At 36.7% G+C, this 18,686-nt stretch overlaps 1 protein-coding gene across 9 annotated transcripts in view; it reads left to right on the forward strand.

The window, feature by feature from the left end:
- Positions 1–7,985: 7,985 nt before the first annotated feature.
- The window catches only part of LOC138316266 (protein phosphatase 1 regulatory subunit 16A-like), a 129,200-nt gene continuing 118,499 nt past the window's right edge, over positions 7,986–18,686 (forward strand). For 8 of the 9 annotated variants that reach the window (XM_069257883.1, XM_069257887.1, XM_069257889.1 and 5 more), the window contains exon 1: positions 7,986–8,136. The gene's annotated coding sequence lies outside the window, so the exon portion shown is untranslated. Of the gene's footprint in view, positions 8,137–16,621; positions 16,905–18,686 lie in introns of those variants that run through there. The other variant, XM_069257885.1, reaches the window with a different exon arrangement.

Raw genomic sequence — 18,686 nt, forward strand, 5'->3', positions numbered from 1 at the left:
CATGATAATGGTAGAACTAGAAAAAGAACTCTTATATAATACTGACACTTTATTGATACTGTCCCTTCTCAACCATCCCTTGGTACCATGTGTTTGTGGTTAATACTTCTCAACCATCCCTTGGTACCATGCGTTTGTGGTTAATACTTCATCTCAACCATCCCTTGGTACCATGTGTTTGTGGTTAATACTTCTCAACCATCCTGTACCTGTGTGTGTACCATGTGTTTGTGACTAATACTTCTCAACTGACATGTGTTTGTTTCAATCTTGGTACCATGTGTTTGTGACTAATACTTCTCAACCATCCCTTGGTACCATGTGTTTGTGACTAATACTTCTCAACCATCCCTTGGTACCATGTGTTTGTGGCTAATACTTCTCAACCATCCCTTGGTACCATGTGTTTGTGACTAATACTTCTCAACCATCCCTTGGTACCATGTGTTTGTGGCTAATACTTCTCAACCATCCCTTGGTACCATGTGTTTGTGGCTAATACTTCTCAACCATCCCTTGGTACCATGTGTTTGTGGCTAATACTTCTCAACCATCCCTTGGTACCATGTGTTTGTGGCTAATACTTCTCAACCATCCCTTGGTACCATGTGTTTGTGGCTAATACTTCTCAACCATCCCTTGGTACCATGTGTTTGTGACTAATACTTCTCAACCATCCCTTGGTACCATGTGTTTGTGACTAATACTTCTCAACCATCCCTTGGTACCATGTGTTTGTGACTAATACTTCTCAACCATCCCTTGGTACCATGTGTTTGTGACTAATACTTCTCAAATATCCCTTGGTACCATGTGTTTGTGACTAATACTTCTCAACCATCCCTTGGTACCATGTGTTTGTGGCTTACTTCTCAACCATCCCTTGGTACCATGTGTTTGTGACTATACTTCTCAACCATCCCTTGGTACCATGTGTTTGTGGCTAATACTTCTCAACCATCCCTTGGTACCATGTGTTTGTGACTAATACTTCTCAACCATCCCTTGTTACCATGTGTTTGTGGCTAATACTTCTCAACCATCCCTTGGTACCATGTGTTTGTGACTAATACTTCTCAACCATCCCTTGGTACCATGTGTTTGTGACTAATACTTCTCAACCATCCCTTGGTACCATGTGTTTGTGTGGCTAATACTTCTCAACCATCCCTTGTTACCATGTGTTTGTGGCTAATACTTCTCAACCATCCCTTGGTACCATGTGTTTGTGGCTTACTTCTCAACCATCCCTTGGTACCATGTGTTTGTGGCTAATACTTCTCAACCATCCCTTGTACCATGTGTTTGTGGCTATACTTCTCAACCATCCCTGGTACCATGTGTTTGTGGCTAATACTTCTCACCATCCCTTGGTACCATGTGTTTGTGGCTAATACTTCTCAACCATCCCTTGTTACCATTGTGTTTGTGGCTAATACTTCTCAACCATCCCTTGTTACCATGTGTTTGTGGCTTACTTCTCAACCATCCCTTGGTACCATGTGTTTGTGGCTTACTTCTCAACCATCCCTTGGTACCATGTGTTTGTGACTAATACTTCTCAACCATCCCTTGTTACCATGTGTTTGTGACTAATACTTCTCAACCATCCCTTGGTACCATGTGTTTGTGACTAATACTTCTCAACCATCCCTTGTTACCATGTGTTTGTGGCTAATACTTCTCAACCATCCCTTGGTACCATGTGTTTGTGACTAATACTTCTCAACCATCCCTTGGTACCATGTGTTTGTGACTAATACTTCTCAACCATCCCTTGGTACCATGTGTTTGTGACTAATACTTCTCAACCATCCCTTGGTACCATGTGTTTGTGACTAATACTTCTCAACCATCCCTTGGTACCATGTGTTTGTGGCTAATACTTCTCAACCATCCCTTGGTACCATGTGTTTGTGGCTAATACTTCTCAACCACCCCTTGGTACCATGTGTTTGTGGCTAACTTCTCAACCATCCCTTGGTACCATGTGTTTGTGGCTAATACTTCTCAACCATCCCTTGGTACCATGTGTTTGTGACTAATACTTCTCACCCATCCCTTGGTACCATGTGTTTGTGACTAATACTTCTCAACCATCCCTTGGTACCATGTGTTTGTGGCTAATACTTCTCAACCATCCCTTGGTACCATGTGTTTGTGACTAATACTTCTCAACCATCCCTTGGTACCATGTGTTTGTGACTAATACTTCTCAACCATCCCTTGGTACCATGTGTTTGTGACTAATACTTCTCAAATATCCCTTGGTACCATGTGTTTGTGACTAATACTTCTCAACCATCCCTTGGTACCATGTGTTTGTGGACTTACTTCTCAACCATCCCTTGGTACCCTAATACTTCTCAACCATCCCTTGGTACCATGTGTTTGTGACTAATACTTCTCAACCATCCCTTGGTACCATGTGTTTGTGACTAATACTTCTCAACCATCCCTTGGTACCATGTGTTTGTGACTAATACTTCTCAACCATCCCTTGGTACCATGTGTTTGTGACTAATACTTCTCAACCATCCCTTGGTACCATGTGTTTGTGGCTTACTTCTCAACCATCCCTTGGTACCATGTGTTTGTGACTAATACTTCTCAACCATCCCTTGGTACCATGTGTTTGTGACTAATACTTCTCAACCATCCCTTGGTACCATGTGTTTGTGACTAATACTTCTCAACCATCCCTTGGTACCATGTGTTTGTGGCTTACTTCTCAACCATCCCTTGGTACCATGTGTTTGTGACTAATACTTCTCAACCATCCCTTGGTACCATGTGTTTGTGGCTTACTTCTCAATCATCCCTTGGTACCATGTGTTTGTGACTAATACTTCTCAACCATCCCTTGGTATCATGTGTTTGTGGCTAATTACTTCTCAACCATCCCTTGGTACCATGTGTTTGTGGACTAATACTTCTCAACCATCCCTTGGTACCATGTGTTTGTGGCTAATACTTCTCAACCATCCCTTGGTACCATGTGTTTGTGACTAATACTTCTCAACCATCCCTTGGTACCATGTGTTTGTGGCTAATACTTCTCAACCATCCCTTGGTACCATGTGTTGTGGCTAATACTTCTCAACCATCCCTTGGTACCATGTGTTTGTGCTAATACTTCTCAACCATCCCTTGGTACCATGTGTTTGTGACTAATACTTCTCAACCATCCCTTGGTACCATGTGTTTGTGACTAATACTTCTCAACCATCCCTTGGTACCATGTGTTTGTGGCTAATACTTCTCAACCATCCCTTGGTACCATGTGTTTGTGACTAATACTTCTCAACCATCCCTTGGTACCATGTGTTTGTGGCTAATACTTCTCAACCATCCCTTGGTACCATGTGTTTGTGGCTAATACTTCTCAACCATCCCTTGGTACCATGTGTTTGTGCATTCACCATATTTTGTGTTCTCTCAACCATCCCTTGTTACCATGTGTTTGTGGTTAATACTTCTCAACCATCCCTTGGTACCATGTGTTTGTGGCTTACTTCTCAACCATCCCTTGGTACCATTTGTTTGTGGTTAATACTTCTCAACCATCCCTTGGTATCATGTGTTTGTGACTAATACTTCTCAACCATCCCTTGGTACCATGTGTTTGTGGCTTACTTCTCAACCATCCCTTGGTACCATGTGTTTGTGACTTACTTCTCAATCATCCCTTGGTACCATGTGTTTGTGGCTTACTTCTCAACCATCCCTTGGTACCATTTGTTTGTGGCTAATATTCACTAACAAGCATTAATTATATGACACATTTTACCTCACTATAGTAAATCACTTTTGATAGATAGGACTGAGGACTATATCTAATATATCAGTTGGTGTAACTAATACATATTTACCATTAATGATAACCCAAAAATATGGAAGGATAAATCGAAAGCTATATAAAATTCCATTAGTATATAAGTAATATAAAGCCTCTCAAAAGGCTGGGTTGTTTTAGAGACTTAGATGGTCTCTGGTCATTTATATGGAATGTGTTATATAAGCTGGGCATCTATAACAAAGAGAAAGCTTCAATATGAGGGAAACACATCTACTAGTACCTTGCTGCTAATACAGTTAGTTCTAGATTTCCAAGGTCTTATATATATAATATTTTTAGGTCACTCTGGTATCCATCTACAGTAAGGGCCCTCCATAGGAGGATCAATGTCAACTGAGTAAAGGCATACATGTAGGTATATCAGAAACAAATGCAGCATTGACGTTCTATATAACTTTTTTTTCAAACTAACTTCATTTCTTGAATTTCATTGAATTGAATCCAGATAAGGAAGTCAGCAAAAATGCTCAGTCCAAATAACAAAATTTCTATGTTATTGGTCTTAGGAAGATAACTCCACAAGTCACCTGGTCACGGATGATGAAGTCACTACCTGTACCGGTCATTACCGTTATTGTGTACCTGTCGTTAAGCCACGCCCACCAATCAATTAGCATCACTTTACTGGACCAGCTACAAATTGTTAGTTGGATGTACATGTACCTATTGTTAGCCAGCTGGGCTCCAGGGGTACCTGAAAAATCGCACGCTAACTGTTATCTGTAGCCAAGAGACTAAAGCCTTGTATTGGATTGTCCTAGCTATATAGGTGTATTAGCAATTTCTGATATTTAGATATTTTCTCACAACATTGATGTACATTTTGTATAGTAACAATTATTTTGTTGACGGTAACATATATTTTGATGATATACATATGTACTAGATAGCACACATTGAGAGCACTAGATAGTGAGAATTATGAACAAGAACGTAACTAGCAGGATCATTGAATCTCTGACTGAACGACCTAATAAGTTGTATTAGATTTCAGTCTCACTCGAAGGAAAAAGAAAGGTTACTTAAAATTTACTTATTATCATATATGATTCACCGTTAAAAAAATATGGGAAGTTTTCTTATCCGCATGCATGTACATGTATAATGTTCAGAAGTCTATTTATGTCCGTGGTCCTCAAAACGTTTTGTCTTAGCGGACTAATACCAAGGCAATGTCACTGAAATCTTCTAATTCCTTATCGCGCTATTTTCTTAACTACCAGAACATTTCTATATATAGACACCACCTGAACACCAGACTTCTCCCCCTCTTTTTAAATGTCAGACAGATCTTGTAATACAAGTTCTACCTGTCCGCCCCCGCACCTAACATGCCTGGTGTTGAATACCTTGCATGTCTGACCAACAGCCCACCGCGAATTGAATACCTTGAATACCCTTACACTGCTAGACGCGTGAACTTTCTCAGTTCTAGCTTTACATTTATTATACTTTTTATTCAGCTCTTTATTAACATGTTCGTAATAATTTTGGATCAAATTACCATTTTTCACGATTTGCATACCAGCTACAATTCTGTACCTTACATACACAGAAGCCAGTGAATGGGTGACTGCCGGAGGACAATTGCCGTAATACAATATATTATATTTATATTTTGTTTGTTTCCCTGCAGCTCGTTTTGATGATAAACCAGACTTATACCGATTACTTGGTTCTTCTGACGGTGGTTTAACCTGCCTATGTTATTCGTTTATTTTTGCCTAATATAAATATAAGGCCAAAAAAAATCAATTTTAAAAAACCACCTAATACTATATATATAATAGGCAGGTTTAACGGACTACGCCACATCATGATGTCTCTCCACATGTGAAAAACCTATTCAACGAGGCATCGAAGTATCGGCGAAGTAGACACATTTTCGAACGTTGATGACCACTGAGCAATACATAAAAATTCCCAATGAATACAGATTATATATTTACAGACGAGTGTGGAAAAAAGACATCCTGAAGCCTCAAATAAACAAGTAATCTCTTTTCGGCTCTCTGATGTGGCTTCAGGAAGTCTGCGAGTGTCAGATGTTATTGAAACCTCTATACGTTAAAAAGACCGAAGACGAATTTTAACCTGTCTAATTGTCCCTTGGCTGCAATATAGAACTTGTATAGTGCATTCAGAAGCAAGTGAGTTGTTGCCTACATTTTGCTATTGTGAGAGCTTGGGAAATAGTTGATTCATATTTCAATGTACTGGTTGACATTTTGGGTTCTAGTTTCAAATTTGATAAAACGGAAAGTTTTATATATAGGCTTTTTATGATAACCTATAAACAGAAAAAAGAATCATGATGGCACTACGGTAGATACACATAACTAATACATATATGGACAGAAGTGATTACCATCAGTTCTTATGTATACATAAGGACGACCAAAGCCTGTGTATCTTCATATCAAACTTTAAGTCATGTGACGATCGTTGTATGGAAACATAAACATAACTATGAGTTGGTTCTTATCGTCATCCCAGTCGTGGCATTACAACATTAGTACCTGTAGTCAAGTAACGAAAAAAAGGGTCGTTAACAACACCTAAGCCATTCACAACTCAAAAACCGTGTAAAATACAAAGAGCCAAGACGTACCATAAAAAGAATCGAAAATGTTACAAATTACTCCATTGGTCGACCTTGGTGATTCATGGTTTTAATGACACACATTTCGCCAGGAATGAATTTGTTTAGAATAGTAGAAGTAATTTAAGCTGGTATCGTATCGATTGCAATGCAGTTAAATTGTAAAAATGGATGTTTCTTGTAAGTTCCTCCGTCTTCTTATTTTACATTTACCAGAGATATGGATATTTTTGAGGTATTTAATATTATTCCTTACTGAATAGGAAATAAATGTATGTCTGGAATTTTGTAGTGTGAGCTTCTAGAGCATATATAGCTGTCTGACAATCCGATGGAAAAAGCCAGATCAAAGGTTCTTTCCCAAGGAAAGTTGTCATCCTGACTTTTTCACTTGAATGTGTGAAAAGAATATGTAAAATTATGTGCGACTACATTTATCAAATAATTTGTCAGACAAGAAATCACACTTAATATATTAATATATAATTTAAATCTATACAAAACCCCACACAGCTCAAAGTGCTATTCATCGAATACCACTCATTCCTGGAACATATATTATATATATTCAAAATCCGGAGTATTATATAATTATAAATCCGGAGTATTATATATTTATGTTTCTGAAATATATCGCCTTTAATATTATGTAGGGTTCTCCAATTTAAATCGATCATTATATTTATCATTGATAGTTGAAACTGTTTGTTCTTCTTCTTATGTGTACGGGACGCCGTCAAAGTATGACGATTATGTCACGGGGGACCTGTAGGGGTGCAAGGGTGTGAAAGGATTAGATTTGTGATTTTTTTTTTTTTTTTAGTATATAGATAAAAGGTGTGTGCAGAACTATTTTGTGAGGGCTTCAAGGGCTACGTTGGAAATATGTGCCTTGAAGTCCTCGAGTGTAGTGCATTGTACTGCTGCTACAGGGAGGAGATTCCATTGTGTTATTGTTTGTGGGAAAAATGAGTATTTGTATGTGTCCTTTGCAGCAGAGATTTGTCTGAAGCAGTGTGGATTGGAGTGTCTGGTTCTGTGGTCTACTGGTATGAGTATGGTCTGGTATTCGACGGCAACTATATTGTGTATTATTTTGTAGAAAAGTATCAATCTTGTGTGTAGCCGTCGTGTCTGTAGTGTTGGCCAGTTGAGTTGATGTATCATGTTTGTAACTGAACTGGAGTCGTGATATTTGTTGTGAACATATCTTGCTGCTCTGCGTTGTGTTTTTTCTATCTGTTGAATTTGGTGTGTGTTGTGGGGGGTCCCATATGGAAGAGCAGTATTCCAGTTTGGGTCGAACTAGTGCTTTGTATGCGTGTGCTTTTATGTGTGGTGAATTAATTTTTAAGTTGCGCTTTTAAAACCCTAGTTGAAAATGTTTGTTTTCTTTTTATATTTTTGAAACAATTTTGAATCAACAATTTAAATACAATGTGCCATGACTGCATTAAATCCGTCATTGCCTTTGTGAATCAGTCTATAAGTAATGGTTATATTTTCACCTGTACTAGATCTTATCACGTGACTTGTCTGGAGGTGTCGGCGGAACCTGTCATGACAGCGCCCCCTAACGGACTGATTGAGTTTGAGCGACATTGTAGACAGTCTACCGGATTTGGATATTAATCGCGTGAAATGTAGTGTATGGAGTAATTTTTACTTGTCTCAGGTAAGCTGAAAACATCGCAATATTTTAATCAAAACAAAGTTTGATATGTAAGATCTTTCCTGATTCTCTCCTATGGCAGGGTCACTCTTCCTCGTTGTTACTTGTTAGTCAGGTATGTTCAGGTGTTCAAAGTATGACAACTCGGCGAAAGTGTTATTTATTAACATTTAAACCATATTACATGCCAGATTAGACATGTCCTGTTACGGCTAATGTTACAATAAATATTCGTTAGGTACGAAATCGTCCGATGCGGACGAGAAACATATGTTTTTGGGATGGTGAATGTAAGAAGAGGCCCACGACGGGGTGTGACTCCCTTAGTCATTTTACCTGTCGTATTGCCTGACAGATCACTCGTAATATAGGACTACATATTGGCTCTAGGAGAACCACTGTCCATCTCTGACATGTACTGCCACCAAGTAGCGTTAATTATACAATTATGGACCGGGAAATGAATATAATAATCTTACACAATGACTATGTAAATATTTCGTGTACAACCCACTGATAAACAGTTTGTTTACATTACCTAATATGTGCTGTAGAAAGACATTTTTGTTTTCTGTGTTCAGTGTAGATAACTGATGCTGACTCAGGTGTATACTCAGCCTGTACTATCTTTTTGTGTACGTTTTATTTAATATCAATGTAAACACAAGATTCTACCCAGGAAGCGAGTGTTGATTCACAATGCATGGTTTTTACCTGGCCACATACATCTACATTGTATTCATAATAGAGCTTTAAAGATGCTCCACCGCCGACAGAGCATAAATGATATTCATCATTTGAACAATAATTGGTGTTTAATCGTGTATATATATGCCTAATTAACACAAAAAATAACATGAAATAATTTATTTCGCCTTTAATGCATGCACAATCATTACTTCATTCCATATAAGATATAGTGCCACGGAATTTTTTCGGGATGCAATTAATTATTTTTCATATTTTTAACTTGAAGTAAAATTAGAAGTTCAAACTTTTTCATGGTGGTAATGATGTAAAGTAAGTAACTTTTGTACTGGAAGAAAAATGCTAAATCATCAGCTCTTGTTTTTGATAGAGAAAAAATACCATTTGTCAGCAGTGGAGCATCTTTAATATGCAAATGCTGGTAGGATGTAACAGAAAAAAACCCATCTTAATTTCAATGACTGTATGATGTACCAAGATGATGACAACTAGTTTCATTTTTGTGAATATCATATTTAAAAAACAAACAGTTAAACAGCGAAAAAAAAAATGATTGAGACAAAAACATCATCAAATGAATTAATTCAATATAGCATGCCATTTGAAAGCTTCTAAGTTAAAATAACCTTAACCAATGCAAAAGCAGAAATTCCAGTTATCAATTTCTAGTTGTGTTTATACTACTAAAGGTAGAGTGTTATATGTATTACATTGTACAAGTGTGTATCCAACCATGCATGTCACTAAATCCCATGATAAATTCGTGTATACACAAGAAATCATATTGACAAATTATGACTCATGATCTGCAGGATTTCACATAATATACATTTTATAAAACTAGTTTTAATTTTCAATTTAAAGAACATTTTATTGCTTATGTCATTTATTGCAATTGAAATAAAGATAAAATTTGTATTATTAGTAAGATAAAGATTTTTAAAGAAAAAAATTAACTTGTCTAGAGAGTTTCACAATTATATTGATTGCTCTCTCAGACTTCAGGTATTTATTTACTGGTATACTTAACTTCAAGGGAAGAATTCTTGGTTAATATCTATCTGTATAGTTATGTTTGTAGATGGTAATTACATATAGACCAAAGATCCTTATAGAGTTGAATTGACAGCTATAAGTCTATCATATCCATACTATTGCTTTAAGGTCAGCCTGACCTTGACCCATATTGTACCGACCACCAATATTTATTTGGTGGTCAGTATGTCATGTCACATCCCATTACTTGTGTGGTTAGTCTGGTTTCCTTGGTGCAACGATGTCCAGGATTTCCAAATGTATTTTTCAACTCTCCAGAAACCAGGATATTATTTGCTTAGCAAGCTGTAAGTAAATATCAGTAAAGCTTAGTGACCCTATAGGTATCCCTCAGACACACATAATCTACTTTTATAGAGATTCTGTGTAACTACCAAAAATAACTTGATACTCTTGTCTTGGTGAAGCTCCTCAATGATCATGATAATACATGATTGAAGTACTCGTCATAGGTAGAGGGTCTTTCCCTCCTAATCTCCATCTCTGCAGAACTGGTGAAGCTTGACTGACCTAACTGCACCGATCATGGTGAAAATTTTGTCTTTACACCATCGACCATTGATACATTACCAGTCAGCTAACCTTCCTCTCCTACTTACTCAAGGCTGTTGGTGACAGGTACAGGACTTTTGATTGGACTTTTGATTCATTCAGTGTATATTCATTTAGTGTCTACAGATAATCTCATTCACTGATGCCCCATCCACTATTCACTGGCGCCCAATTCACTATTCACTGGCGCTCCCATTCGCTATTCACTGGCGCCCAATTTGCTATTCACTGACGCCCAATTCACTATTCACTGACGCCCCATTCACTATTCACTTGCACTTAATTCACTATTCACTGACGCCCCATTCACTATTCACTGGCGCCCAATTCACTATTCACTGACACCCCATTCACTATTCACTGGCGCTCCCATTCGCTATTCACTGGCGCCCAATACGCTATTCACTGACGCCCAATTCACTATTCACTGACGCCCAATTCACTATTCACTGACGCCCCATTCACTATTCACTGGTGCCCAATTCACATTTCACTGACGCCCCATTCACTATTCACTGGCGCCCCATTCACTATTCACTGGCGCCCCATTCCCTATTCACTGGCCTCCATTCACTATTCTTACAATGGTGTAGTTAACAGATGGGTTCTCACAGCATTTGACGGACATTTTGGTGGTCCACTAACAGCGTTTGTGTGGGAACCAAGGACATGTTATGTTACAATGTATAGCTAGATTATGCAAAACTTACCATCCAATATATATGGAATGGTATGCAGTATATATAATCATAGGTACATGTGTACATGTATATGTTATTAATGGGGGAGTTTCGAGATCCCAAAATGACGTGGGTAAAGTACAATTTACCGTCAATAAGTCCCACCTTCTGGTGTTTATGATGTCATGAAACTCACATCAAATGATGATGTCATAATCACTAGATGGTGGGACTAATCTATGGTAAATTGTACTTTACCCATGTCGAAACTCCCGTATTGCTACACGAATAAGACTCTTAGAGTGTGTGTTTATTATTATTATTCAACAGACAATTGCCCAACCAGACAACTGTCAAGTTTTTACCCTAGAGATGAGGTTGTAGGTATACATTAAGTCATATGGTAAAACATGCATCTATGGTATACATCCTTTAATGAACTACTTTTATTATAGTAAACAATTCAAAGTTATTGTATGGTTCCATGTGGTGATAAATTACCAAATAATACTGATAGTTATGTACACTGCTCTCACTTAGAGCAAATATCAAAATAGCAAACTCAGTTGATGTGAACAATTTGCTAACAATCTTAAGGTCCGACAGTATCAAATCTGACTTATTGCAATATGTATTTTATTGCATGTACTACTGTCTTTATGTTTAAAGTTTCACGAACAATGACCTTTAAGGTCAATACAAAAGGTTGCCTTTATCGCTGTAAATTACAAAATCTCTAGGCTATAGACATCAATCTATGGATGGAGTGACCTAGATTTCAGAAATAAGAAATCATTAAAAAGTGGGTTAGATTATTTTTTTTATTGAGTTGGCTTGTATGGTAGAAAAGAAATAAAAGTTCATGCAAATAAGAAGTTGTGCATGGTAGTGTAGTATGATTGATTTGTACATTATAAGGTTTTACTGACAAAGATAAAAACAGTGACAATATAATCATGATACACTGTGTCTCCTACCCATTAATACTATAATGATTGGAAAGGCTGGATCCTTATAGAGCCTGGTACCACTACTGACTGGATTGGAATAGCTGGATCCTTATAGAGCCTGGTACCACTACTGACTGGATTGGAATAGCTGGATCCTTATAGAGCCTGGTACCACTACTGACTGGAATATATGGATCTTTATAGAGCCTGATACCACTACTGACTGAATTGGAATAGCTGGATCCTTATAGAGCCTGGCACTACTAGTGACTGGATTGGAATAGCTGGATCCTTATAGAGCCTGGTACCACTACTGACTGGATTGGAATAGCAGGATCCTTATAGAGCCTGGTACCACTACTGACTGGATTGGAAAGGCTGGATCCTTATAGAGCCTGGTACCACTACTGACTGGATTGGAATAGCTGGATCCTTATAGAGCCTGGTACCACTACTGACTGGATTGGAATAGCTGGATCCTTATAGAGCCTGGTACCACTACTGACTGGATTGGAATAGCTGGATCCTTATAGAGCCTGGTACCACTACTGACTGGATTGGAATAGCTGGATCCTTATAGAGCCTGGTACCACTACTGACTGAATGGAATAGCTGGATCCTTATAGAGCCTGGTACCACTACTGACTGGATTGGAATAGCTGGATCCTTATAGAGCCTGGTACCACTACTGACTGGAATATATGGATCCTTATAGAGCCTGGTACCACTACTACTACTGACTGAGAATTGGAATATCTGGATCCTTATAGAGCCTGTACTACTACTGACTGGAATATATGGATCCTTATAGAGCCTGGTACCACTACTGACTGGAATATATGGATCCTTATAGAGCCTGATACCACTACTGACTGAATTGGAATATCTGGATCCTTATAGAGCCTGGTACTACTAGTGACTGGATTGGAAAGGCTGGATCCTTATAGAGCCTGGTACACTATGACTGGAATATCTGGATCTTATAGAGCCTGACCACTACTGACTGATTGGAATACTGGATCCTTATAGAGCTGATACCACTACTGACTGGATTGGAATAGCTGGATCCTTATAGAGCCTGGTACCACTACTGACTGGATTGGAATAGCTGGATCCTTATAGAGCCTGGTACCACTACTGACTTGAATATCTGGATCCTTATAGAGCCTGGTACCACTACTGACTGATATATCTGGATCCTTATAGAGCCTGGTACACACTACTGACTGAATTGGAATAGCTGGATCCTTATAGAGCCTGGTACTACTAGTGACTGGATTGGAATAGCTGGATCCTTATAGAGCCTGGTACCACTACTGACTGGATTGGAATAGCTGGATCCTTATAGAGCCTGGTACCACTACTGACTGGATTGGAAAGGCTGGATCCTTATAGAGCCTGGTACCACTACTGACTGGATTGGAATAGCTGGATCCTTATAGAGCCTAGTACCACTACTGACTGGAATAACTGGATCTTTACAGAGCCTGGTACCACTAGTGACTGGATTGGAATAGCTGGATCATTATAGAGCCTGGTACTAACACCCGCAAAATATATCTAGGATCATTTAAACTATTGAAACAGAATTCCTATCAGATAAAAAGGTTTGAGGCACCCAACAGACCTGTAGGTATACTGGAGTCACCATCTAAATAATAAACATATTTAAACTGTATTTTGGACTATTAAGGTAAAGTATAGTTCTCATTGCAGCTGTAGCTATGAAGTAAAACATATTTGTTATTTCTTGTTGGTGTCAGAAATAAGATATTGATTTTGTGGATCCATATGCTCTTCAGGTAAATGTACTTGTTGTGTTGATGAAATGAAGAGATGGCTGCAATGTTGTGTCAACGTTTTGTTTTCTGTAGTACATTTTACAATTTGTATGTACCGTAATATACATGTACATTATATGGGGAGCCCAAAAGGGGCCACTATAAGGCCGAATGGAAAAGAAATAAACTATTCGAAAAAGTATAGTAGAGACAAAATTAACAGTACTTTCAATTCAAAAATTAAAATCTTTAAGCCAGTTTGCTCTGATACCTTTAATTTAATCTTACTTTTAAATTCACATGAGTGTCTTTTGACCTGTGAAATTGTGTCTTGACCTATGTCCTTTGACCTCAAGTAAGTAAGATTTGTGTGGTAACTATGATAGATTGCCAATCTAGGGTTGATGTGTTGAGTGATAGGCTGTTGTTACTGTATAGAATGGCAGTACATTTTGTATAATGCCCATTATTCTCTAATTATACATTAACTTTACCATCAATTGTTCCACACAACAGATTCAAGGATTCCTACTATGTAAAACTGGCAATATCATTTTGTAATTGCAAGAAATAAAATAAATATATCTTGATAAATTGAATTCTATTGACAAGTTGATGATGCTAAGGCATGCCATCATCTTTCCTTGATATGAATCTTAACAGATATGCCGCCATTTTATGTGGAAATCTATACAGTGTCTGCTGCCAACACTTTCGCTTTCAATACTTGACAATGCATAGGTTTTGTTTGAACATCAGACCTGAAGGAAGAACATTTATGGGGTTTATTTTTGTAGATATACGAACTACGTCCGTATATACTCTCACAGATGCATGTGATACAAATTTTTGAAATTTTAGATCACATTTCTCAAATCTGAAAGGTAAAAAGCAAAACTGAAAAAGGTTATGTTTGCAGAATACTTTCAGCTTGATCTGAAATGGTTATTTGGCTTCTGGCATTTCTAAAATCCTTATTAGATAATTGTGTTGGTCTGTTCTTTTTAATGGAGTCATTCACTTTGGAAATTTTGAATTTCAAATTTTTTTTTCATGTTTTTATGTTTAAGAGGAATTAAAGTTCATACAGTATATAAAAGGGGAAAGTTGATGGGGTTAATGATAATAATGATAATAGACTTAATTTAAACTTTATTAGCTTAGCAGCTCGTCTTACACATGGCCAAGATGAATGTAAAATATACAATATATACAATGGGTGTTTGTTGCAAGAGGATGTGAAAGAATGTTGTTCATATTATGTAAAAAGGACAATCTCAGAAAAAGTTACATGCTAGAAAGAAATAGTGATTCTGAAGTAAATTTTTGTGAGGAATTAATTAGCATTAACTAACAGATAGACTCTGAGATCAAAATAAGACATAGTATCTGATTTGATTTAGTTGTTTTAACAGTGATCTGTTTAAGAGATCAGATTTATGGCAAGCCAACTTGACATTTATTTAAAGAGCAACGTTGATCCTTAATTTCACTGTATATATATAAGATATCTTGATTGCGATATAAGATATCTCATAGTATATAAGATATCTTATATCGTAAATAAGATATCTCATTTGATTTATGTATATAAGATATCTTATATAACAACGATATTTCAATTATATATAAGATATCTTATATAACAACAATATTTCAATTAAATATAAGATATCTTATATAGGAACAAGATTTCAACAAATCCCAAAAAATGAAGTCTCTCTGTATACCGGAAATATCTCTTTGAGTCTACATAGAGACATGTGCAGTATACCTTTTACTCGTTCAAATAGACTCTTGTTGGCTTCGTAAGCTATGCCAGTATCAAGCGTTTGGTTGAACGAGACAAAAGTATGCATGTCGATTGGCTGCCATTATATTTATTGCCGACAACTAGAGTAATGGAAATAACTGCTTCTGCGTTTTCAATACATCGTTGAATGCAACCAAACAGTGCTGGATTCTCCCTTTCAGCACCATCTCCGCCATTTCGAACGGTTCTTAGATGTGCACCAAAGTGCTCAGAATGATGCTCGAAGGAGAAATTAGTTTCTGTTTTAAATGCTACGAAATCTCATTCTATATAAGATATCTTATATAGCAACAAGTTTCAATTATATAAGATATCTTATATATTAATTGATATATCTTATATTCGATATACGATATCTTATATAGAAAATTAAATGAGATATTTTGTATACTATATGAGATATCTTATATACAAATTGAGATATCTTATTTAATTTCTATATAAGATATCTTATATAGATATAAGCTATCTGATATAGATATGAGATATATATATAAGATATCTTATATAATTATATAACATATCTTATATTATTCTATTAAATATGGGATAGACCTTGCTCCTTCAATTAATGTTAAGATGGCTTAATTGCCATACAGATTGCTAAGCAAAAACTAAAAACTAAGATTGTTCCATGATCATACATACATTGGGAGAGATGATGTTTATATTTACAACCCACTGACCATACTCAGTAATCATTACTTTTTACTATGTTTCCTGTTCATCCACAGTTACAGCCCTATATCATCCCAACCCTCAGTTCAGGACGAATCTCACCTCTCAATCTTATCCCAAGCCTGATGAAGCATTCAGATTCTGACACAGGTGAATGGCCATGTAATTAATTAGCCATGTATGTATACACACAAGTCTGACTTGTGATGACCATGACCCCCTGGCCACCATTATATCTTAAACAGGGCATATCATCACCACCAGCCGACTGGAGTCTGTGCTGGGTCTCTCTCATAGCCAGTATTGGCCTGTAGTGTTCCCCATCATAGGATATTGGCAGTAGATGTGGACAGCTTCATATCCAACTGCCTGTAAGACTTTCTAGGAAATTGTGGCTTTTGTGATTTACCTCTGATTTGTATTTAGACTACATGTTGTTGTTATTGAGTGAACTTTCCCAGTGACCGTGGGTAGATGAGGATGGACGTGGGGTATGATATCTCCTGGATTATGTAATCCTTTAGTGACTTAATCAGCTGATGTGACCTGGCAGGTAAGATTCGTTATAGGTATAAAGGCATTGTTTATTGGACTAGAAACATGATGTATTGTTGTGTGTATAACATGTATATGGTATGTATGGTATGTACACACTATCAAATGTAATACACCTGATATATCAGCTGGTCCTCAGGGATTAGCCCAACAAACCTAAAGTAACTCAAGTCTGTTACTTTCACTTCTTTTATTGTATATACCTACTGGCTGGATTTTGCTTTGTTGTCAATTTAGTAATACATAATTAAGCTTTAATGACTTGGAGAGTAACTTTGATAGCCAAGATTATATAAATCGTTAGTGCAGATAACCCTATCACCTCGTTATAATGGCTTGCTCAGGGTGCTTCAAAGGAACTGTAATGTAGAAACATAAATTAGGACCCAGTATTCCTATGTTTAAAAAGTTAATAAATAGGATATTTTGTAACCAAATTTTTCTTACAATTTCCATATGCCCCTAAAAACAGATTATAGGGGAGGGGCACAAATTATGTCAAATACAGTATGATCAATATATGGTATCCTCCAATGACCTCCATACTGTATTGTATCATCATCAGGCGGTGCAGGGTATTATGGATTATATAACATCAGGTTAGGGTTGATTTCCTCATTTAATAAAAAATATAGCAAGTAAAACTTGTCAGTTCAGATCGGTATCCTGCACAGTTACAATGAATTGATGACAATTTTAATTTGTAGACGTTGATTAAAATTCTCATCAGTTGAAGATCACAAAATTTACGCTGATGTGTTGATTAAATGTTTTCTGTATGAAAATTAAAAGTGATTTTTTGTGACATCAGAACAAAAGTTATTTATGATCATTCTGAGCTGTGAGAGTTGTATAAATGGGTAATTATAACGATTCTTGTAATGCTTCACACTGCCAACTTCATGGCGATGGTTTATAAAACTTTTTGGCATAAACTTATATTTTGATGATTTAAATAAACTGATTGTGTTATATGATAAGGTACCATACATCAAATACTTGTTAGACAATGGCAAGGTGCTTGATGCATCGTTATATTTCTAAAGTATCATGTTAGCCAAGATAACGACATAATGCTGTTTTCAACAACATCAATTATGTAATGGCTGAAATACAAAATTATTGCACACAAGTAATCTTGTGTTTTACTATTGAAAAAAAAAGAAATAGAAAACAAAAATTGGAAAAAGTGAGTAAAGAGAAATACAAGGGAATATTGAGGTCATATCTGCCTTGTCTCTCCAGGGGACCGTTATCATCAGAGGAAACCTATATATATATATATTTCAGTAATTGAAAATCAATAGAAAATGACATAGATGTAGACAAACTTCATGAGAGTGAAGGAGCTTGGAAAGTATTTGTATCACGATAAAGAATTGGCTCAGGCATATCCCCATGGACTTGTAATATAAATGTAACTGTTTGGAGGACTCGTATGTAACTGTTTGATGTGTATTTATAAAGCCATCACAATTCTTTTTCAACCACCAATGAATCATAATATGATTTGTATTGAAGGTAGTGTATATGAAAATGTTGATTCTCATATTTTATTGAGAAAAGTATCAAAGAGAAATTCACAAACTCACAAAAGAAGCTGGACTTGTGTTACCAAAGTTGTGGTACAAAAAGAATTACCATGACACTTGTTATAAGTCTGTGATAAGGATGTCGTACTCAATTATCCTCAACATATAGCCTTGACAGTAATTATCTGTCAACATATACATAACTACAAAGGCCAATGATTTAGTATTGTTTGGCTGTAACATCACAT

The sequence above is a fragment of the Argopecten irradians genome, chromosome 2 (genome assembly GCF_041381155.1).
Source record: "Argopecten irradians isolate NY chromosome 2, Ai_NY, whole genome shotgun sequence".
In the NCBI taxonomy this organism is placed as follows: Eukaryota; Metazoa; Mollusca; class Bivalvia; order Pectinida; family Pectinidae; genus Argopecten; species Argopecten irradians.